The sequence below is a fragment of the Erigeron canadensis genome, chromosome 5 (genome assembly GCF_010389155.1).
Source record: "Erigeron canadensis isolate Cc75 chromosome 5, C_canadensis_v1, whole genome shotgun sequence".
In the NCBI taxonomy this organism is placed as follows: Eukaryota; Viridiplantae; Streptophyta; class Magnoliopsida; order Asterales; family Asteraceae; genus Erigeron; species Erigeron canadensis.
In genome coordinates this window covers 11,321,743-11,346,802 of record NC_057765.1, presented here as the reverse complement: position 1 = coordinate 11,346,802, position 25,060 = coordinate 11,321,743, and the positions used below count along the sequence as shown (strand labels likewise).

Here is a 25,060-nt window from a genome sequence, read left to right as displayed (position 1 = left end):
TGACTAATTTTGTTCACCAACAGGAAACTAAAATACCTTGCCAAAGAATCGTACCATAACTGGTTCATTCCGATGTACATGAATTTGCAGGGAATCGTTTTATAACTTAAACAAAAGTTTGTACCCAGATTATCTATAATAGCATAAGCTAGTTAATCACATTTAAACTTCAAGGGACCCTCAATCTCGCGAAGTTTGGCATTTGGTATTCTGCCACATCCTACAAAAAGTAAGAAATCACCGGAAAATAAATTAAGACTAAAAAAATGCATAAAACGTGTAGTCTTAAGTAGTCATAAGCTATAATTTTACCCTAGGCTTGTTGGATCTGACTTTGCCACAAATAACAGGAGTTATTCTAAGAAAACGAAAGGAATACCAGCAACTCCAGGATCTCCGGCTTCAGAGGCATCATTGTTTGTCAAGGAAATGTTCGTCTCGTTGTCATATGTAATGTCCATCTATATGTGTTTACATCATTATAGCCAGATGCGTTAGAGTTAAGAAGACCTGCACGAAAGTTATTTCTATCAAAATAAGGCCATATGCAGTAATGTCATCAACTATACAAACATAACTACTGAAGGAATAGGGCAGTTTTGCAATTGTGTTTAGAGAAAACACAGGCCGACACTTTTTTAAACATCATACCATCCATTAGGCCAAGCAAAATTGTGACAGTTCCATCCAAATTAACCTTTTCAAGATTAAACATGTGCTACAATTACACTTTTATACAATTACACAGGGAAAAAGATAAGCCAACCGCTTGTATGTTTTTATCTAAAGATCGAAAAATTATTCAATGTGCTAAATAGGATAAGAGACACAAAATGATTGTAACCATAATCCAAAAATGTTTCTAATATAAGAGATCCGTGCTCTTAAATGGGTGCTCTTAAATGGGTTGAAATTGCCACCTCTAAATCTATGTAATTGAAAAGAAATATAACAATAAATTTTACAATCCTAATTAAGATCGAGAATTACTTACAGCTTCATCACATGTTTAATAAAATGTAATTTTAAGATATACAATTTTAATCCCGCCTTAAACGCGGATTTGTTTAATAGAGTTGTTTTCAATATCAATTCAATAAACACTTCTATATATTTCAAATAAAATATATATAATAACCATGAGAATGTTTTTTGTTAAAATACGTACGACCCAAATGCTTAATGGTTGGATCATTGAAATGCTCCATCGAATCTTATAAAATGAATACATTATACATTTAAAATCTTATAAAATGACTTTAAATCCAAAGATTATCTTATAATTACAAAATCTTAAATCACAAAATATAAATCTGAAATCACAAAACATATAAATTAGTCTTCCTATACATCATTGATAATTGTCGTAACAAATATCGGAGGTAAAGAATCAAAACTTTTACAAAACATGGCATCCTGACTCATTCATGTAAACATGTGGTAAGGTAAAGGCATAATAATGCATTCATATCTCCAACTCATATAGTTGCCTTCTGTCTTCTATTGTATCTCCATGCTCAACCTGAACATTTTATATGGTGTTTAACGATTGAAACTCAATTCCTAATCGTTTTCTACTCAAAAGTACGCAACTCTTCCATGAGAGTAAAAGACAAAACTTATAAGAACATTACAAACCTCCAGCATTTATCACGAAAAAACTTATCCTCGGCCTTTAAGGTAAGGTTGGCATAACAGGTCCGACACGACCTGTTAAGACATGGACCTGTTAAGGTCAAACACGAACACGACCTGTTAACTAATCGTGTCATTTTTTTCAAACACGAATACGACACGAAATTTAACAGGTGCACCTGTTAAGGACCTGTTAATGTACCTGTTAACCATCAAACATATATACACGTCTTTGGAGATGTTTTAGGATTACCAAGTTTTATATATATATATAAATAAGAAGCATATACATAACCTAAAATTACCAATAACAAAAATATTGTCTTTTTTACCAACCAAAATTAAATCAGAAAGATTACTCAAATTTACAATCAATTTAAATAACACAATCACAACAATATATAGATCGAAGGTAGATCTAAAAAATCGTAACTACCATCGGCCGGACATTGAAATCCTGTTCGTCATCGATAGCACAACTACAACTGGCGATGTCGAAACTATGTTCACCATTGCCTCCGTCGTAGATGGATATATGCAGTAGATAGATAGATACAGAGATAGATCGGTTAGTGGAGATAGAAGAAAGATTGGATTTGATTTTGTGATTTTTCCTTTTTCCTTTTTAGAGAAAGAGATATGAGGATAAAATGTGATATGAATTTCATTGATTGTGAAAGTGATATATCACTCACGTGCAACTCCAATAATAAGTTTATAATTTCGTACAGGATCCTCAAGTTTAGTGGGTTTTACAAGAACCATACCCTTTACTTTTAGTATTATACATATGATCTTTTTAATATAATAATCTTAACATGTCCTAACAGGTCTTAACAGGTTCGGACCTGTTAAGACACGAATTTTATTTTTATCGTGTCTTAACAGGTCCGGATCTGTTAAGACATGAAACTTGTTAAGGTCAAACACGAAACCTGTTAAGAACAGGTCGTGTCGTGTCGTTTCGTGTTAACAGGTTTTGTGTCAAAATTGCCAGCCTTACTTTAAGGTCTCGGTAAAGCGGAAGTCCTTAGATAACTCGTAATTGAAGTGTTCTACTCTATGTGAAGACTCGAACCTAAAAATGTTTCAACCCTTGTAGTCACATTCTGATATCATAAACACTTGATTTTTGTTTATAAGTATACCCTGCTTTAGCAACAAATAATTGATGAAGAAAATGAACTATAGAGTAAAAATTTAAAAATTAGTTACATTTCATAACTGGTGCAATTGTGCAAAGTGGCCTGGACTTTTAACACCCAACTTGCAAAAGTGCAAAAAAGATCTTTTAACCATGAACTGTGCCCTTTGAACCGTAGCCTGGACTTTTAAAACCCAACATGCAAAAGTGCAAAAAAGACCTTTTAACCACGAACCATGCCTGGACTTTTAAAACCCAACTTACCATTTGTCATTCGTTTTGGAAATGCAACCAAGTTAATATTTTCTCTTACCAGAATGACCAAGAACTGGAATTTTGGTCGAGTTCTTTATTTGGGACACAAGTTTATTGCTGCCTCTAGGGATCACAAGATCTTTCCATGTTCAGTAGCAGACCATTTCCACTACGAATAGCCAATGAAGCTATCTGCAAATTCTGTTACGAAAAGTGTACATCATTTTGTGAAGTTAGATAAATTAATGAAAAGTATAAAACAAAAAAGACGGAAGGTAGATGGGGCTATGAGCATCTTATAGTACTTAAAAGTATGACAAGAACATAATACTTTTCACCTAAAAAGGTAAAAAGGAGTTTATCGTTACTTGAACTAATGCATCAGGGCGAGACTCGAAAACAATGAGTAGAACGCCTAAAGGACACGTCTTCTTCTCTAAGATGAGCCCTTCTGAAAGCTGCACACAAGATTATCCATTGATGTGTGTTAGCAATAATTATTGATCATAAAGTGGAATATCAGAAGAATGAAGATACTACAATTTGGATTCTGTATGCATTATGAAATAGCTGACAGTATTCATCCTAGTATCCTACACCATGTGGAGAATGATTTTCTTTAGTATAAAATTAATAGTAAGCCAATTATCTAATGAAACTCAACTACATAAGGTATATAAGAAACCTAAAGTAACCCGGTCCTAAAACATGTAGTACATTATGCAGAAGAATTTGAAGTAAATTAACCTCACCTCTGTTCTTTTCAGAACTTGACCAATAAGTTCATCCATTTCTGCTGGAATATATGAACCGAGTAAGTTACTTTACACCAAGTTATCAATTAAGTAAGTGCAAGAGGACTCATAAACTACAAGAATGGATCACATACTTGAAGCTTGAAGTCAGCAGGCAAGTCAATCTAGAGCGACCAGCATATATGTATGAAGGATGAATACAAATGTTCAAGCACGAAGCATTGAGCATGATACCTTAAACATATAGTTTGGGAACTTTCTCAGCAGCCTATACAAAGTTACAAATCACTATTAACATTTTTTAAAAAACTGTAGCTATAAGATACCATGTATGATTTTAGAAAAATTGAAAAAAGAAATGTTAACCGGTCAACCCACCCAATCCAACATGTACCGAAATATAAGCAATCTAATTCTCTCAACCTCTGAATGGTTGGATTTATTATGTGTTTCGATTGTGTCGTCAACCTGATCAAATCAATAACGAAAAATATAAGCAAGGTAGCACCTTAGCACTTGAAAGCTAAATTAGAACTAAACTTATAAAAAGATTATTAATAGATCAGATTGTATTATCTCATGTTGAGAATCTACTAACCATGTAGCCTTTGTAATCATGAGCAAGATACATGAATGTGTCCTTTTTCCGTGTAAAAATATGCAAAAATAGATCTAAATCATGTGTTAAACACGGATTATCACATAATAGTATTGTGATTTGTTTTTTACTTTACGTAATTATATAGAATACATAAACTTGTTTTTCAGTTTTCATCAAACGAGAAGATTAAAAACATATGAGGTGTCGATGTAGGATTATGAAATTGAAATGGATAGGAACCGTAGCATTTGTACAACTAAAGGGTACAACAACGACCTTGAGCCCCTCTATAGAACCAAAAAAATGGGAGAACATAAACGTTGAGACTATAACGCATAGACTTGTGATCCTCGCATTTCACTTGTAGAAACTGCACGTCTAGATTCATCTCTGCTAAATGACATCTGCAAGAATAGAATGGCAAATAAATTTAGTCTACTAACACACGGCTTCAACTCGTTGTTTTGTGACTCAAATTTGCCCCACTTAGACAACCATATTCAGCAAAACTTAAGGCATTAAAAAAGACCTAATCCCATACTGTGTGTACCTATTTTCTGATTTTATAAAAACAATTTACGCAAAAAGTTATTGCTCGTTGAAAACTGTCAAAAGCCAATTTTGGCTGCTAGATACTCAACAAACAGCCCCACATGCTGTTTTATGACCCATAGTTGAACCACTTAGATATGTCCGTTATTTGCCAATCTTATACAATTTGAAAGACCTTTGACCCCTACTTTCATTACCTATTTTTAGTTTCTACCAAAACAGTATACTCCAAGAGTTATAGCCCTCCATGTCAGATTTTGCTTTTTACCCAAGTTGTCAAATGTCAACCGACCCGCTTCATCAAAATTTGAAAACTTATCTAACACTTTTGAATTAACCATCTACCAATTTTGACACACCAGGCTGTGATTTTGAACCAAAACTTGCATAATCAATAACTTAACATATGGGATGCTTTTGACTAAATTCTTTTCAAATTTGATAAATAAAAAGAGCCCAGCTGTTAAAACTTTACGTTATAGTCTTTTCGGAGATGGTCATGTAGTTTATCTACTTCAACCAAATGAGCCAAGAATGCCATTGCTTGGATGGCCTTCCCGAAACCCATATCGTCATTAAGAAGTAATAAGGGAATTGGTTGTAAGGGGTGGAGGGTATTTCTCCAATACACCACAAAACTACAATGTCCATTTATAAAGCTCAATGAGACTGACTACTTACCTTTCAATCAAAGAGTACATAAAAAAACTTCAAAACTTTGATAAAAGGCTTTTAGAAATAAAGCATAACTGATGTCTCCTCACAAACACCAAGGTCCTCTTGGCCAACAAACAGGAAGATGGAAATATATTAATTGCACACGAAGAATACACTAAGATACCACAACAATGACAAGGTTCTTTAACTTACAATAAAGCAAAGCTAGAACACACGATCATCTCGGGTCAACCATGTTCCAGTGCTGCAAATGCAAAAAATGTGACAAAAGACTAACAAATTCACATTAGAAGCTTGAATATCACCCATATAAAGAAAACAAAATTTCAGATGGCTGGTAGCACCTGTTAATGGTGATATAAACGCTCCCCTGTTAGCCTCAAATGCTAGGAGATCATACATGATTTGAGCAGTCACGTATGAAGCTTCTATTTGTGAAATCACATTAGGACAGAAACACAAAAAATATTCTTGTGAATCAAACGACTGATTGATGTATGCTTAGTTAGATAATAGTGGGGATTAGTACAATTGGGGTAATGCCATAATGGAATCCGGTCTTTAATAAACACCATGTGGTTTTAAGTATTTAATTTTGATATGATTTGATTTTGAAATACAAAATGAAAGGTCAGAACCAGATATTGAAACTATTACGGGGTATATGATGAGCATACAATAACTGTGTAATAGTAATAACCTGGCTAGAAAAAAACCTTCCTTTTGTCTTTTATTCAAACGGTTTTCTTGGCTAACATGGCTACCACTTGCTGACACCTCGGCCAACTGACACATGCTCTCCCCTGTATATTTTAAACAATTCAGTTAATGCTTCAGCCAAAAGATGATCAACATATGTTTTTGATTGCTTAGTACAATAAAATATAAGGATCAATTGGGTGAACCATGTACAACATGCAATACCAGAGAGATATTTTCATGCATCAGTCATAAAAAAAAGGAAACTAACAATAGTTATAAATATTTTGAAAATTTGATTTGAATATAGAAAACAAAAATAGAATACTAATAAACCAAACAACATTATTGAGAACGAAGTGACATGTAGTTATATAGAAATAGAAGTATCGCAAATTCAGTGCTTAACTACTTATATCCTTGAAAACTCAGTTTGTTGCCATCCATATGAAATTAATTATACGAATCTATAATAAATCAAAAAACATAACCTTTTCATAACCTTTTTACCCAAAGACTAAAACCGGTTATCACAACTTCTGATTATATGTTCCAAGACACAAATTAGAGTTATAAATGGATAGATACATCTGAAATCTGACATCTTTCAGAGCTTAACCATTTGTACCCAACCCACCCATATTGCCATCTTTACCATTAAACTAATACAGATTTACCAACTACTGTCAAATAAAGTTAAGACATTTACTACTAAAATTGACATTTGTACCCAATCCACCCATATTTGACATTTTCTCTCTTTTGGAAAAAACAAAAGAGAGAAAATGTCAAATAAAGTCAACTTAAGTGTACATGTGATGCACATAACTACTAAAATTGCTCCATTATAAGTTAAAATATTTATTATTTTAGTACTCTAATTTAACTATTAAAAATGATCAAAAAATGATTTTAGGCCAACCCAAATGGTACTAAGTTCACCCATGTTGACCCAAAACCTGCCTGACCCACCAACCTTGGTATATCTCACAACCGTCAACACTTCTTCGTTCTTCAAATTACCAAAAGTTTGCTCATTGGTAACAGTCTCCGGCTCACCTTTTTCAAGATCAACAAACCTATAATCACGACATATAGTGTTCTAACTTATAATTATAAAATGGTCAAAACCTTAACGACATCAAGATAGCTTGAAAAAACAACCTCCAAATCTGCCACAACAGTAGTAAAATAAGCCTCCAAATCTGCGGGGGGAAAAACAACCAAAACATTAGCAAAATCAGCTTCAAAACAGCCTCTAAAGCTGACACAACAATAGCCTCAAAACAGCAGCAAAAAAACCTTATATAGACCACAAAAATCTGCACAACAGTCTCCAAGAAGCCTCCAAACAACGGCTAAAACAGCAGAAGAAAACCTGGGAAAAAAACAGCAATACTATAATTCCCAAACAGCAAACTGATTGCAAAACAATAGCATAAACAATAGGAAAAAACCTGCAAACCCACATAGCAAAGATGCCATTATATGATACAAATATTACCTGAAACAAACATTACCTCAAAAAACTCTTAAATCAGAATTTGTTCAACCAAACATTAAAACTGATAAAAAAAAAACAACTGAATGTACATATTTCATCCATTCACCAAAAATGTTAACTATTAAGTAGTTGAATGTTTGACTTGGTTACCTAGCTTGTATTGACTTGTTTGTAGTGGATGAAACATCAACCATCCAACTGAATTCTTGAACCATCAGCAACCATGAGTCCACGACCACTTTGTTTGCCGCTTTTCAGAAAATGGTCCGAGAGAAAGAAACTGGATATTTAAGATGCGAAGTCAAGATGAATAGATCAAATGCATACAACCTGTACAACAAACACAAGATTAAAACATCAATTCTCATGTAAATTTATTTCAATGATAAATTCAGTATGATATTAGAAAGTTATGTGGATGAAAAATTGAAAATTATTGATGCCTCATGAGAAGATCTTCCATCCCTTCCCTAACACCCACAAATTTCAATGGTATTCCAAACTCATCAACTACACTACCTGCCACCATTTACAACCTAACTAAAAAACCATTTCCCAAACACAACTTGATTTTCCAACTAAAAATTTATTTCCCAAAAAATATATAGGTAAGTATTTGAATGAAAAAGAAGTTCCTATTTGAATACCATATAATATGATGTAGAAATATTACAAACAACCTCTCACAAAACTTTTCACAAACACTTGGTGTGCTCCCACATAAATTCAACAAAAAGACATAAAGTTTTGTAAAAAAAACTTTTTATAAATTTCTTTTAGACATTTAATCGAGCACTTTATATGCATCGCCATAAATTTTATTTCTTTATATGAGTAATCACCTAAATCACAAATATGGAGATGAAACACATGAATTGTAATAATCACAACCTCTTTTTAAACAAAAACCCACTTCAAAAGTCACAAATAAATTGCCTATAAATAGTTTTAAAAAAAACTTGAGAAAATCAAAACACTTACACATGAGTAATCTTTATACCTTTCTGAGAAACAAATTCTTCCCCTTCTGAAAACTTTTCTAACACTGCGTAACAAAGATAAACAAATTAATCTTCTTCCCTTCGTTTTTTTTAATGCATATAAAAGAAAAAACATAATCCAAATGAGAAAATAACAGGAAGTGTGTGTTATTTTTGAGAGAGAGAAAAAGTCTGAGAGATTGTAAAGTGAAAATAAAAGGCTGACAACTTACTTTTAAGTTTAACCTTCAAATTCAAATTTCAAACAACCGCCCAATTATTATACACATCCAACCAAAATATCTATACGTATAGCCAACATCACATAGTATAAACACCATGAAATACCTACTAATTTCATCAGCAGATTTGGCTAAAAATGGAAAAACACTAACGTGGCCTAGTCAACTATGTGACACCTGCTATTTTGTGACATCAGCCGAACTCCTCCTCTAGTAGAGGAGGAGATATATATATATATATATATATATGAAAGTTCATTGTTTACTAATGCTAGCATTATGAGTTGTCAAAATCTAAAACATAGAGTAATTGAGGTCTTTCACACTTAGTCAGCCATTTAAAGAAAGACAAAAGTTTCTATTGTTTACCTATGTTGTTTACACCGGTATATGAGAAGAAGCAAAGTGATTTTTATTTTGATGCTTTATGTTATCTGAATAGCTGCACATAAATACTAGTGTTTGTATTTTTATTGTTTTTAAGGTTTAGCAATCAATCCTAGTAATTATTTTTGGTGACGTTTAGTTAGGAAGTTGCGTATGTTTTGTCTAGTCGCCTTGTTGACTCTTTTCACTATTGTTCATTTATAGGTTGTTGGGAATACATAACAAGTTTGATAACTATTATTATTATCTGTGGTTTGTGAAGCTTCTAAAGGTAAGATAATATACTTTTGTCACACTGGGGGACACAACAAAACGTAGCTTTTGTAATAACCTCTTTTGATTAGTGAAGTTATCTCATGCATATGTTGGGTATGGGATTCACTTGGGAGGTCATTTTTAAGATTATTAATTATGTATGCCATGCTGATAATGTTGTGTGATTATGAATGTGATGTGTGTTTATTGTTGATGACCTGTACACCTAGTACACTAGACTTGTTTAAGTTGCCATGTCACGAAGCACGTTAAGGGCCTTAATGATGTAGAGTGAAAATATCATGAGTTAATGTGGATTTAATAAGTGTGTAAAGTCTCGAGCATTACGTGAGCTATGTAGAAAAGTGTTAAGCTTAACCCACTATTAGTCTATTTAGACAGTAGTGTACATGAGATCATACGAGGGTAGTCATGATACCTTTGTGTGAGCAAATCAATGAGAGACAAGAGTTGATCCAGGTGGCGTGATTTACCACTTCGAGAGTTTAACGGATTACTCATGGATTTGGTTATGCCTGTCCATATCGACGCCGATGGACCACCGAGAGGTTTACCCATCATGTCGGGTGTGAGGTTTTCCTGTGAGGTTATATGACCACCTACACACAAAAACCTTTATTGTTGATTAAAATGGCATAACTATACGTAGATTACGTGAGATAATAAAGTGTGTTAAAGTAAAAAACGTGAGTAGTGGATATAGTGTGATATTGTGGATTGTGGAGAATTGCTAGGCATATTATAGGGTTTGATAGTCCTTATGTTGTTTATATAATATGTATGTGTGATTAATGCCTATATGTATGCGTGAGATAATTTCTTTTTAAATGTTTTAATTGGCAATCCTTTTGTCGTACTAACCTGTTATCTTACTCGGCTTTTTAAGTTGACACTTGTGCTTTGTGGAAAATGTGTTGTGCCCTCAGGTTAGACCTTGATCAGTAGCTCGGTAGCTTGCTTGTGAGATGGGTAGCTTTTACTGGAGTTTATGGATGCTGGCTTTAGTTACCCATAGTTGCATTTATTTAAGAAGACATTATTTAGCCGTTTGGAATTTGTTATGTTGATTGTGGATTTCATTTTAGTTATTGTGATGATACTGTTGGTAACACCTTTTTGAAACATTTAATGTGTTTTATTGATTCTGTTATGGATCAAATGGGATTTTTAAATGTCGCTTCCGCAATTTACTTAATGAAAGTCCCTTTGCCACCGGATCACACGAGATTAAGTATCTAATGTATAAGTGCGTAAAATCTTATACACTAGCCATCAACACAATATATGAACACGAACACGAATATGAATAAACTGGAACCGTATATTAATTCAGTAAATGCAATTACAAGTAAATACTAAGTCCCTAAACACGAGAATATGAAAAACACAATAGCTAGAAGATTCACCTTAAACATAAGGTTTAATCTCTATTTATACTAAAACTAATGGACTAAGCGGACCTAGAATTTCATGGACCGAAGCCCATCTTGGACATCACACGAGCTCGACCTGGTCAAAGGTCGAGCTTGACTTGGTCAACGGTCCAGGTTGACTTTATTATACGCAAAAACTTAACGTTTATTACAAGTACATATTCAATAGACTCAAGACAAACTTCTATAATGATGTTGTCACCCGGAAATGCACCAACAGACTCCCCCTTGACATCAGCATTTAGAAGTTTTCATTGATCTTCAAAGTCTTCACTTGTAATACATGGAGATAGTAATGGAAATGCTCAATCAAGCACTTCTTGACTATTGCTATCAATTATGACAATAATTAGTTAAAAAATCTGCAATCAACAAATTTTCGTTAACTAATAATATCATGTTTTCTTTCGGTAAAACTTGATCTTTATGCGCTGCACACTGATCTTCAAACTGCAAAATCTCTGTATCCTTATGACAATTAACAAATCCAATACTCAGATTGTAATTCTCCCCCTGAACAATAACATCCAAATTAATCTCCAAGCAATATTATCATGCCAAACATCATCATTTCAAAGTAATACAGACATCATTGCCTCCTCCTGCAATTCGGATATCATCACTCCAGACATTATGCAAAATAATATCGCTCAATCTATTTTGATCTTCAAGCTTAACTGACATATAATAAAGAAGTTGAATCTCCAACAATCAGCATCGAATTTAATTAGCTCTCACAACGATAAGAAATTTTGTAACTTGAATTTCAGATATGCAACACTCACAAGATCCATGTCTTCAACCAATAGTGTCTGGCTTTGTCTTTTATCTTCACGAATCCACCAACCACCTGACGCCTTTTGTATCAAATCTCCCCCTCAAGGTAAACATCTCCAAAATACATAAAGAACCACTTAATCTGCAACCCCTTCACTAGTTACCGGATTAATCATCTCTATATCATTGACATAAAATAAAGGTTTGATTTTCAATTCCTCGGCTACAAATGATTAACTTTATCACAAAAGCTTTTCGACAAAATCCCAAACACATGTTAAGCAAAGATCATGAACAATTTACTCGGATTTTCAATCACGGTCTTCAATATTCATCTGATTCATTTGAATCACCTAATCTTAAATTAGGCGCCTTTGATCCAAAAACTAGGTCGGACACATGTCACACAGATTCAAAACCAAAAAGATACCATGACTAAACCCTGTCGAAACACCATGATCTTCATTGCTACGAACATCCAAGAATTTTGCATAGAAAACATGGAAGCTTTGAATTTTTATCCCCCCCCCCCCCTTTTTCTCTACAAAATTCTTAAAACAGCCTATATGTTTGTTTTTGGTTTTAACACATCTCCCAATCTAATCTTCATCCCACGGTTGTTCACATATGCAATCCAGAGATAACACAATAGCTCATTGCCATAACAACATGATGACACAATTGTTCACATATACAATCAAGAGATAACCAGTAGCTCCTTGCCAAAACAACATTATGACACAATTGTTCATATATTTCAATCAAGAGATAACCCAGTAGCTCCTTATCAGAACAACCTTTTTGGCCTAGTCTTGAATTCCTTCTAAGATTTCTCAGAATCTTCTATAAAGGATAGAACTCTAGCCACCATTGATTCGAGTTGTCTAAATTTAGAACCTAAAGTTGATCAAGTTTTCAAGTCTATTGCTTTATTACAGAATTCGAACCAAAAGTCAAAGAGTTTACAAGTTCAATATTCCAACAAGCTTAGACCAAGACTAAATCAAAATTACAAGTTCTTGACAATTCGAAAAGTAATAAATTAGAATCTAAAGTTGATCAAGTTTACAAGTCCAAAACCGTCGATTAACAAATATCAAACCTAAAATCATAAGAGTTTACAAGTTCAATATTTTAGACAAGTTCGGAACCTAAACATAATCAAGATTGCAAATTGTAAAATGTATTTTACTCGAACAAAAGATATGTATATATATAGTGCACGAACCTTCGAACACAAAATATCAGAAGGTTGGTCGAGCTAGTAGGAGGTAGAGGTCGAGCTCAAGTGATGTTCCCATAACCATTGGAAAGTAGACTCATTTACGAATTCGTGGCCGCTTGAATCGTCAAAAACAGAGTTACGGTTTGAAAGTTATGGTCAAAACAAAATCAGGTCGAGTTTGACTAGTCTTGGTCGAGCTTGACTAGAATTTGGTCGAGCTTGACTAGTCTTGTTCGAGCTTGAATGGAGCGTATGAAGCTTGATTGGACCAAAAACCAAATGTAACCACCTTTATCGTTGTCAAAACCTTAATCCCGAACCAAAAGAATATCTCTGTTGGCTCTGATACCAATTGAAAGTCCCTTTGCCACCGGATCACACGAGATTAAGTATCTCATGTATAAGTGCGTAAAATCTTATACACTAGCAATCAACACAATATATGAACACGAACACGAATATGAATAAACTGGAACCGTATATTAATTCAGTAAATGCAATTACAAGTATATACCAAGTCCCTAAACACGAGAATACGAAAAACACAATAGCTAGAAGATTCACCTAAAACATAAGGTTTAATCTCTATTTATACTAAAACTAATGGACTAAACGGACCTAGAATTTCATGGACCGAAGCCCATCTTGGACATCACACGAGCTCGACCTGGTCAAAGGTCGAGCTTGACTTGGTCAACGGTCGAGGTTTACTTTATTATACGCGAAAACTTAACGTTTATTACAAGTACATATTCAATAGACTCAAGACAAACTTCTATAATGATGTTGTCACCCGAAAATGCACCAACACTTAACGAAGTTATGTTTTATTTTGAAAATTTTTTGAAATCCACATTTTTACAAAGTAGGGTGTTACAAAAAGCATGTCAAGAAACGTAAACGCCTAATGCGTAAGTGCAAATACTGTCATCAGGTTCAAGACAGCCATGACATACGCAACTATGAAGACTAGAAAAAAGATGAAGTTGATGCCTGGGCTGCAGCTAGAAAAATAAAATTAAGGAAGTAAATTAAGCACATGAGACTTTTTTCATTTACATTTTTGTCATGTTGTGTCGTTATTTTTTTATATTTTTTTGGATAAAGGTAAACGTATTATAAATGCAATAAACATTTACAATGTAATGCCTCCATGGGTCCCCCCAAATAAGATAAAAGGGACCCATGGTGCAGGAAATGAAACCAATGGAGTAACTGGACAGGCCCAGAAACCCTATAAATAATCAAACTAGCAGTCTAAACAATAAGAGTATAAAAACAGTGCTAGTCGTCCATCTTCATGAACTGCCAAAACCATCATCCGACTCAACATCTTCTTCAACATACATATCATCATCATCCCCAGCAACATGTGTATCATGAAAATAAGGCTCAACCGAGGGAATACTAACATCATCGGTGTTAATCTGGCATAGTACATCATATTGGTTCCTAGTCTCAACAGCACGACCAGGTGGTGTAAGTATGAAATCATGATCTGTCTGAGCCTGTGTACCTAAGTGAGTGTTTGGAACTGTATCTGTATGAATCCTGAGTGGTCTCTGTAGAACTGGAGCAGCAGGAAACCTGACTGGAGCTGAAAAATCTGTAGTGACAGGAGTGGGAGCAGCTGCAACTGGGCCTTACCCTTAGGGTCATTTGTCTTTTTAGGGACATATATGACCTTGGGCTTAGGCATAGAGAAAGATGGGGCTTTTTTGGGCCTCCTCTTTCTTCTCTTGGGCTTTTGGAACCCATCCTGATCCTGGGCCTCTGCTGGAGTAGCCTGTTGGGCCCTTGTTGGGCCTACCTTAGTCCCTGATGGACCTACCTGTGATGCTGGAGCTGCAGAAGCCATCCGGGCTTTCATCTCTTTTTGTGTCCTTGGTCTCACACTGCAATCATCAAATTTATGCCCGAAAATCTTACAATGTGAACACATGGGAGGTAGCCAATGATACTCAAGTTTGAACCGTCTCACAGAATCTAGAATCTCAGCCTCAGCAAACATAGGAATATCTCTCAATGAGTCAAACTCAACCAAAACTCTAGCAAATACTGCCCTGCCTTTCTTGTTTTCACACATTTCAGTAGTATATCTGTCAACAGCAATAGGGACACCTATAGAACTAACCAAGTGGCTGAGAATATCATAATTCCACATAATAGCTGGTAAATCATAAATGTTAACCCAGAGGGAAACCTTATTTAGAACTGGTTTATCAAACCAGATTTCAGGTTCCCATTTCCTTAGTATTATAGGAATGTCATTAAATAACCATGGTCCATTCTCAAAAACATGCAACTGACCCTGATCAGACTTAAACTTAAACAAAAAGAAATCCTGGTCATTCAATATCACATCCTCCAAACCAAACTTTTTCCATAAACGATTTGCATGAAATTGCACAAAAGGGAAGGCAGGACGTTTACCAATGAAATTATTCCAACATTCACTTTGTTGCATTAAAAGATCACGTGGAATAACAGCTCTAGATATACCTGAATCAGTAACAACCGGAGGGATGAATCTCAATTTACCTTTCTTGCTGATGTTAGCAGCATCCTAAAAAATAGAAGCATAAGTACGCGGCTGCTGGACCTTAGGGCTGTCAGGGTTCCCACCAAGATCATTAGGAGAAACATCATGCCTAGAGGCATCATCTGAAGCAGGATGAATGTCATTTGCATGACATGCAACCGGCTGAAAGTAAGTAGCATCAAGAGGGAACTTTGGTGCTTCTGGCATAGGAGGTACATTAGAATCACCAACATTTGCATGCAAACCATGCAATGTTGGTTCGGCAGTCGAGTGTAGGCCATCACCATTAGAATCATTCTAGTCCCTACCATCATGAACACTTGTAGCGACATTTTTATCCCATGAGTCAGCCACTTTTTCAATGGTGGCCAATGTAGAAGATGTAGCAAGATTGTCACGAGGAATGTCGCTTTCAAGTGTAACTCCAAAGTGCTTATCAACTTCATCCAAAGGTGTAACCCGCAGCTGTGAGCTTGAGACCGAGCCCTCATGTATTTCAAGTGGGCCCTGACGGTGAGTGGAGGCCGGACCAGGATTGACCGGCGTTGACTTTGCAGTCGGCGAATCAAAATTAGGGTTTTTGGCCAAATGATCAACCAAAAGCCTATTCAATTCGACGACTTGTTCTTTTGTAGTCAATTTTTCACCATCATTCAACGAACTCAGCCCTTCTTGGATCATAAAGTCATCAATTTGTTGGATATCTTCATATGATGGTGTATCGGAGGTGGTTATAGGTGGTTGGCCGGTGGCAGATTGTTTTGGAATTAGGGTTTCGGCAACCCCCTCACACGAATCAATCTTTTGATCATTAAATTGCGGCTGGACAATTAAGCTGCTGCCCTCCAGGTTCGATGCAGCCCCCCCATCAGTTAATTGATCAGGTGGCGGCTCAGTGGTGGTGGATGGCGGCTGGACGGCGGCAGACGGCAGATTAGGGTTTTTATTTGATATTTTAGTTGCTACAGCCCCCTCGTCGATCGATTGAACAAAAAAATTCGAAGATGAAGCAACCCTACCCCCGAATTCGACGCCCCCCCAGCCATCAATTGCCAAGCGACGGCCGAAATTAATGGCGGCAAGGCATCAGAAGACGGCGACATGGTGGTTTTTGAGGTGGCTGGTTGGCTGAATCTATTAAATCGGCATCTGAAGGAGATCCATTTGAATTAACTCTTTTTGATGATGATCTAAGGTTGTAAATCGATTGTACATATCGTTTATTTGCTTGAAAATCTTCAATATATGATTGATCATGCTTTTTGAGTTCTTCCAAGATTTCTTCTTCACTTTTCTTCTCTTTTTTTCCTTTATTTTTTCGTGAATTGGACATAGTATGTTACATGGATTTGTATAGAATTGAAAAAGGAACGATTTAATGCGAAAACAAGAACAAATTCCGGTCAAAATTGGCCGTATTAAGCCAAATATGGCCGACGGCCTTAAGTGTGTGTAAATCTCCCCTTTTTCCAGAGAAAATCAAAAAAGGGTTTTGCATTCCAAGAGATTTGTTTCATTCAGAATTGTTTTCCTGCTATACTCATTATGTTATTGATATTTTTGTGATATCTATATGCCTATACCAGACTTAGAGTTGAGTTGATATCAATTTCAGTCAACAGTTCTCATTCATTTTGATAGTATAAATGCATTCTTATGACAAGACCAACGTTTTCGTTCAATGTAGTATAGTATGTTTTTTTTAATTTCGGTTCTATGATGTTCATTCATTGATCCACTTTCTTTCCTCGTAACAGTATTATTTTCATACGTTTGATTATATAAGTGATTTAATAAAACAGAAAAAACTGAGGGCACATGTAGCCATGCCATAGAAATAAAAAAAGGCTAGCCAACAAATGATAAGAAGGGCACGTGACATGTGGACTATATACGTTTACGCTAAACCAAAGGAAAACTAAGTTGTACCTCATTTACGTAAACGTGTTACAACACGATACAATCCGAGCCTCAAGTAGTCATGTGTCATAACACATTTGTAACACAAAAACACATGTGGAACGAGTCAAATACAAATGTGTACATCGAATCACACATGTGTTTATAGACCTGCTATCACATATGACATACTAACACATGTGTACACCGAAATACAGATGTATTTTTTTCCATTACCAATTATGATAACTACAAACACATGTGCCCAGAACAAAAAAACATGTGTTTGGCTACTTTTATCGTAAAAAATGTGTACTCATTGCTATACTCATAAACTACACACATTTGTAATGTCTCATGCCTACAATCGTAACACCCTTGTAATCCACAAACACATGTAAAACGATAGTACAAACAATGTTGACACCGAAACATACTTGTGTCCACGACTTATTACCACATACGATAAATGTATAAATACAAATATGCAGAGGTCCGATTTGTTATGCACTATAAATATACCCACATAACTACAAGTTTATTATGAAAAATATGCCTACATTACTCCAAGTTCATCATGAAACACATGTACACACTGTTTCCATGTAAAAAATAAACCAATCATTACTTTAAGATAAAAAAAATAAAATATGAAGAAAATAAAACCCAACATCATGAACCTTCCAATAATCAAAGACTTTCCTGACATGGCATTACGTAACCGATTACTTAAAATTCATCAAAAGACGATCAACATCCAAACGGATAACGATAACAAAGGATGACTTTCAAAGTAGGAACCTAACAACTACAAACATAACTAACACATAAGATAAAACAGACTAATACCATGGATAACTAATTTAATTTTTATTTGTTCTACTGAACCATTTGATTCTTCACTTCATAGTATTTTGTAGCTTGGAATATCCTGTCACAAGTGACATTGTGTTTCAACAAACAGTTTTAGTGCATATTTCCTTCTCAACTTAGCTAACCTTGCATTCTGTATTTTTCTTTCAACATCCAATCCACATTCCCACTTTACACCAGGCGCTCCCATGTAGGTTTCCATATGCCTCATCACGAAAATCCCGACGTCAACTTCATTTTTAGTTGTCTGCCATTTCATTTCAAGTATACCTTGGAACATAACTGCATTCACAACTCATTCACATATGTAATTCCATGCGCGCTTCATATACGCCAATGTTTGTGATTCGGTGTTTTGTATAGTTTTGTCCCACCCCCAACTCTGCCTCCAGTGTTTCTCGGCCCGCCCTTATCTCTATTCACTTCATTGGAAGTGCCGATAGTATGTTTAAATATGTGTTTAGACTTTGCACCGTTTCATGTAATAAATGCCCAGTCATTTCGGATGTTGTTTCATGTTTTAAACCTATCTACATCCCTCGTTCTATCACATTCAAACAACCCAACCACCTTCAGATCCCACACTCTGAGTTTTGATTTTACCTGGATACTTATCTAATGCTTATCAAGAAGTCGTTTCCAAATGTTTCTTGTTTCTCAACAACATTTCATATATAGTGTCAATTTTATGCACATAACCCTGTAAAGTTATATGTGTACGCCATATATCAATTTATAAATATAAAACCCACAAAAAACCAATTTTAATTTTAATAATACACATAAGTTATTAATACATATGTTAACTTGATACTTTTCACTTGTTTCCTGCATACACTAAACAAAAATAAACTAAAAGTGTACCTCTTCATTGTTTGGTTCATACGAATACTCAAACGCCTGAATATGATCCTCTGCGTCATTACTTTGGTTGCCATTATCATCCTCTGAATATCAAATGATTCCACCACATGGTATGCTAGCTTAGATGCGGGATCAATTATGTCGCAAGCTAACATCTTACCAAACCCCATATCAACAATACATTTACGCTGGCTAGTACTCAGACCCTGAAGTGCGTGATTCAATGAATTAGGGGATAACCTATTTTTAAGGGTAGGGTGGTTTCCCTTCACTACCTTCTGAATAGGTACATTTGTGTTCCACTTTCTTACCTTTTAATACCCCTGTCCGTATTTTCGTTGTCTGCTCGACTTCCTTTCCCTTTATTCTCTATGGCTCTCTTTTTTATACACTGAGTGTCCTTAATCCCATATACTTCCTTCGTTGATATCTTAACCCAATGGTAATTCCTGTACATCTGTGCATATTAACATGTGTACCAGATGTTACAAAACACAAAACAAAATAGTACACATGTAGACTGTAACCATTTACGATACACCAAATGGAAACAATTACAATTTACTAATTGTACATCATCATACATGAATATTGGATCTGTGTAAGTTTATTACTACCATCATACAAAACCAGTTACATGCTATCTAAATGTATTGCAATATATATATATATATATATTTTAGGACCACCCCTTATTTTAAGACCAATTAGGACCCACCGCCACCACCACCACCACCATGATCATCTTCAACCAAAAACATAGTCCTCCGGCTCCGGCGACCACCGTCGTCGCCGAAAAATCATGTTTCAGTTAACTTACACATGTGTAAGTTGTATATAACTTACACATGTGTAAGTTAACTTAAAAATGATTTTCCGGTGGTCCTCGTCGCCGGACAATCATGGTGGTGGTCGGAGATGATCATGGTGCTGTGTAAGTTACAAAAAACGCATGTCTTAATTGGTCCTAATATAAGGAGTGGTCCTAAAATAACTTTCACCTAAAATTAACTTTCACCTATATATATATATATATATGACTAAAGTTAATTAAAGATTACGGTACAACTTACAAAACATCCCAAACTTTTTAAGTTTGACTTATTGACTTGACCGTTAGTCAACGTTAGGTTCGTTAAGTTTATGTACCCTATATGGGATTATGTGATTAAATGCTTATGTGCTTAATATTAAATGATCAAGATATGTTAAGTGAACCTAATTTAAAGTAAAGTATGAAAGTTAAGTGCTTGTTAAATCGTTAACACTCCCGGTAGGAAAGTTAAGCTAAGAAAGTAACGTTTAGAAGTCGATGGACCTAAATGAAACTTTAGGAGATGATGGCCAGGGGTTAAGTGGCAATTAGGCATTCCTAATTGTCATTCTCCAGATCATACGTGTGTGAGAAAACTCTCAAGCCGCCCCTTCCCTCCTTCAAAGCAAACCCCTTCCGAATTCTTTCATTTCTTGATGTTTCGGGCAAGTTTTGTTAAGATTCCGGATCCTCTTGATCATCTACAGGTAATATAGGTGATTTCCCTTTGATTTGTGATCATATGAATCAATTATATTGATCTTATTACTGGTCTTAGGGTTTTGGTTAAAGATAATTACAATTCATTACTGATTTCGAGTCATTCGGGTGATTAATAGAGTGGGTAATGTTTGTAAATGGGTAAGGGATCAATTGATGGATTAAGTCATCAACTATACTATAAAAGATGTTAATTTTATGTCTCCAGGTCATTTTAAGGTGTTATGGTCATAAAGATTTCGAATGGGAGTCCAAAAAGGGTTAAATCTGATCTGCACCACGATACCGCCGAGACCACACCAAGGTACCTTCGTGACCATTGTTTTGTGTTTTGGTTCTGGTCCATGATACCGTCGAGACCACACCAAGGTACCTTCGTGACCATTGTTTGGTCTTTTGGTTGGTGTGTTCTAGAGCCTGATATCGAGGAGACCACTATTGGTATCGACGATATCATACATCAAGTGTTCCAAAGTGTGTTTAAGTGTCTAGTTGACTTATGATTCTATTATACTCGTTCTAGGTTGTCGAGAGAACTTAGCAAGCACTATAAGATATACGTAACTCGTTGGTAAGCTGTACCGAGGTAAGATAACATCTTTTGTCACGTGATGGTACAACAAAACCGTTTTCATAAGTTAAACTTTCCGAATGTTTATGTACCGAGGTTGTTACGGGACATGTGGCTTACCATTTATGTTGTATGGTTTGCATTTGCAGGTTGCAAAGGTAGGATGTATGTCCTTATGAAATGAGATGTTGATATGATAATGTTATAAAATTATGAAATGATGATGTGCTTATGTTATATGTTTGTATGCATGGCTTGATCACCTAGTCACTAGACTTATGATTAGGATTGCCATGTTTATGTGCACGTCTAAGGGCCCTAAAGTAAAAGAAAGTTGTGTGTGATTAACTTAGGTGAAAGTGTAGCCTAAGCTAATACAAAGTAAAGAAAGAAAGATGTGATTAGTTTAGGTGAAAGTGTAGCCTAATTTAATATAAAGTTAATAAGTCTCGAGCAAAAGTAAAGTCTTGTGTTAAGCTTAACCCGTGCTAGTTCATCGGAGCTAGGGCGTATGTGGTCATGTGGTTCTGGAATCATGATACCTCCCGTGGCATAGTTATGTTTGATTATTCCGGGTGGAGTAATTAACCACCATTGCATAAAGGCATAAACGGTTTATTCAGTTGGAAATGACTTTGTCTTTCCTTAACGACGTGATGGACCACCTTATGGTTTACCCATCATGTCGGGTGTGAGGACTCCATGTAAGGTCTTATGGCCGCCTACACAGAACTCCACATCCCTAATATAAGTGGCTTATGTCACTTAGCCTACATATAGGCAAAGAAATAAAGTAAAGAAAAGAAAGAAAGTAGGCACATTAGGTATAAAATGATCCTAATGTGATATGATTATGTGTTCAATGATTTATATGTATGTGATATTAACATTCAAAGTTGATTTTGTTAATATGTTATGAAATGGCAAATGTTCTCAAATTCATGTTATCTTACTTAGCTAATTTATTAGCTAACACTTGTTCTTTTGAAAATGTTGTGCCTTCAGGATAAGCAAGCTTGAGCTAGGAAAGGATTAGCTCAGTGAGATGGGTATAAGTAATAAAGAAGATTTAGCATTAGACGTTGAATGCTTAGACTTCACCTTATAGCCTTGTGTCTTGGCTACTTTTATTTATGATTTATGAACATGTAATAATGATGACATTCATGTTGGTACCATAACTTGGATTTCATTTATATTATTTTGATGATGCACATTAGTAACACCATTTTATAAAGGTACCATCCGGTTACGGATGGGGCAGTTTTAAAGTGATCATTTTCCGCGACCTTTTAACCGCTGTTTGGCAAAGTTTTTGAAAATCCAGGTTTTTAAATGACGGGTGTTACAAGTTGGTATCAGAGAAATGGTTTAAGTGAACCGAAATTCGACCAAGACCTTAGGATTTTGGACTTAAACCGTATGAGAAATGATAGGCTTAAGTAGTGTTGCTCCAGCTTTATTATGAAATGCCTATAGGATGGGTTGGGATGAGTGAGAGTGAGGTTAAGGCTTATGTTATGCTTTAAGTTTAATGTATGTTTATGTCAATTAGCCTTATTCCTCTAAGTTCTTACTTAATCGGTTACTAATCGTCATAGTATTAAGAGGCAAAATGGTTGACACATGTGCGCACGACGACCAAACAGATGGATCGATGACTATTGGTACTCATCTTGATCAGAATAAGGTTGTCGTTACCTCCGATCAAAGATCGTCCCGACGACAGAACCAATGGTCCCATGATGGACAGATTCCATCCATGAATGGTCCAGAAGTTGAGCAGATTATCAAAGAACTCCCTACGCCCATTGAGATGTATAATCAACTGAAGGATCTCCAAGCTCAAATGGGAGAAATGTTGGAATAGCTTAGACAAGCTAGAACCCAAAGCACAGTCAAATCCCGTAACAAAAAGGGGACTGCTAGAAATTATTTCAACCGCTTTGACCATGTGGTGGTTCAAGATGATAAGGTGGTTGTAAAAGTTGATGATAAGAAGTACAGGTGTAAGAGGAAGAATGAAGAAGCCTTGGGTTCGAGTAAGAGGTGCAAAGGTAGTTTTACTTCAAAGGGTGGAGGTAGTACGATTGTTAAGCCGAAGAATTGGTGTGGTATGTGTAAGGCACCCCACACTGGTCCTTGTTCATATAAGACTCGTAGATGTGATACTTGTGGTGGAACGGGTCACCTTAGTTCAAATTGCAAGGATAGGCGCATGTGTTACCTATGTCAGCAAAGCGATCATCTCATTAAAGTGTGCCTGCAAAGAAAGAAAAATGGGAAGAAGACTGCCATACCTAAGGCAAAGGTTCAAGCTTTTCAATCTGTCACACCCCGACTAAGGCGGAAAACTCGGGATGCAAGATAAAGCACACGAGCACATGGATGTTACATTGGAATAACTAAATGAGTGCATAGATTAACCATAAATAGTCGAATACATAAACCAAATACGTCAAACATAAGTCACAAACATAGGTTCAACAATCTTTCAAAAAACACATAAGATAAGTCCCACGCAGGGGAAACGAATAGGCATAATGCCAACTAGCATGAAGAAAAAGCATGCAAAACTCCAAATCCCAAGCCTAAAGTCTGCTATGAGTCCCATGCTACCATTCCTAGTCACGATTCACCTGATTACCTGAAAGGAATACTTAAAAGAGTCATTGCAAAGGTTGGTGAGTTCGTAGGTTTGAAAATGTGATTGAATGTTTGAAATCCTCATTTGTATCACATATAGTTTACTTGAATAACCACTTGAAAACATTAATAGATTAAATGAATAAGTTTTTTGCCGTCAATAGAATACGTGAATAACATAGTATGATGTGGCTATAGACCTACTTATGATACATAAAACATGAATACATATAAGTGTGCCCTTACAGTCGACCTGGCTAGTGTGGTGCACATAGCAACTAGTGAATACAAACGTGTGGCCTTACAGTTATAGAAATGACCCGGATAGTGTGAATAACAATGCGTGCCCTTACAGTCATAAAAAATGACCTGGCTAGAATCTTCATATAATGTATACAATATCATACAATAATCTAATAGCCATCAAATAACAGTAGTGAAAGCAGTTACGACATATATGAAAACACATTTTGTATTCCTTTCACCCCAAAACATAAGTAAAAAGGGGCTACGAACACTCACCTGATAGCCTGCTACAAAGAATATACAAGTATGCGAAGGATAAGAAGAATGTATGCTTGACAGCCAACCTAATCACATAAAATGAATTCACATATTTATACCATAGAATATTACGATTGTATGTGTAACCGTTTATGTCTTACGAATCCCTATTCACTTTAACTTTAGAAAAACGTGTCATGTTAACTAATGTGGTTAATAGTTTGTAAGCTTATCATACTCAATGTTTACGTGTTTTTGACATTTTGCGTGTTTCTGTCATTTTGCGTGTTTCTGACATTTCGCGTGTTTCAGACAATTTGTGTGTTTCTGTCATTTTGCGTGTTTCAGACATTTTGCGTGTTTCAGACAATTTGCGTGTTTCTGTCATTTGAGAGTTCTTATGGATATGTGTGTTTCTGGCCATTTGAGAGTTCTTGTGGATATGTGTGTTTCTGGCCATTTGAGAGTTCTTGTGGATATGTGT

The 25,060-nt window shown here is 35.5% G+C and overlaps 1 long non-coding RNA gene across 1 annotated transcript; it reads right to left on the bottom strand.

Moving 5' to 3' along the window:
* Positions 1–1,296: 1,296 nt before the first annotated feature.
* On the bottom strand, positions 1,297–2,296 carry LOC122600992. The gene is made up of 2 exons (XR_006324117.1): positions 1,639–2,296; positions 1,297–1,522 (listed from the first exon to the last, which is right to left on the bottom strand). It is a non-coding gene; the product is annotated as an uncharacterized LOC122600992 (long non-coding RNA).
* Between the last annotated feature and the right edge of the window lie 22,764 nt (positions 2,297–25,060).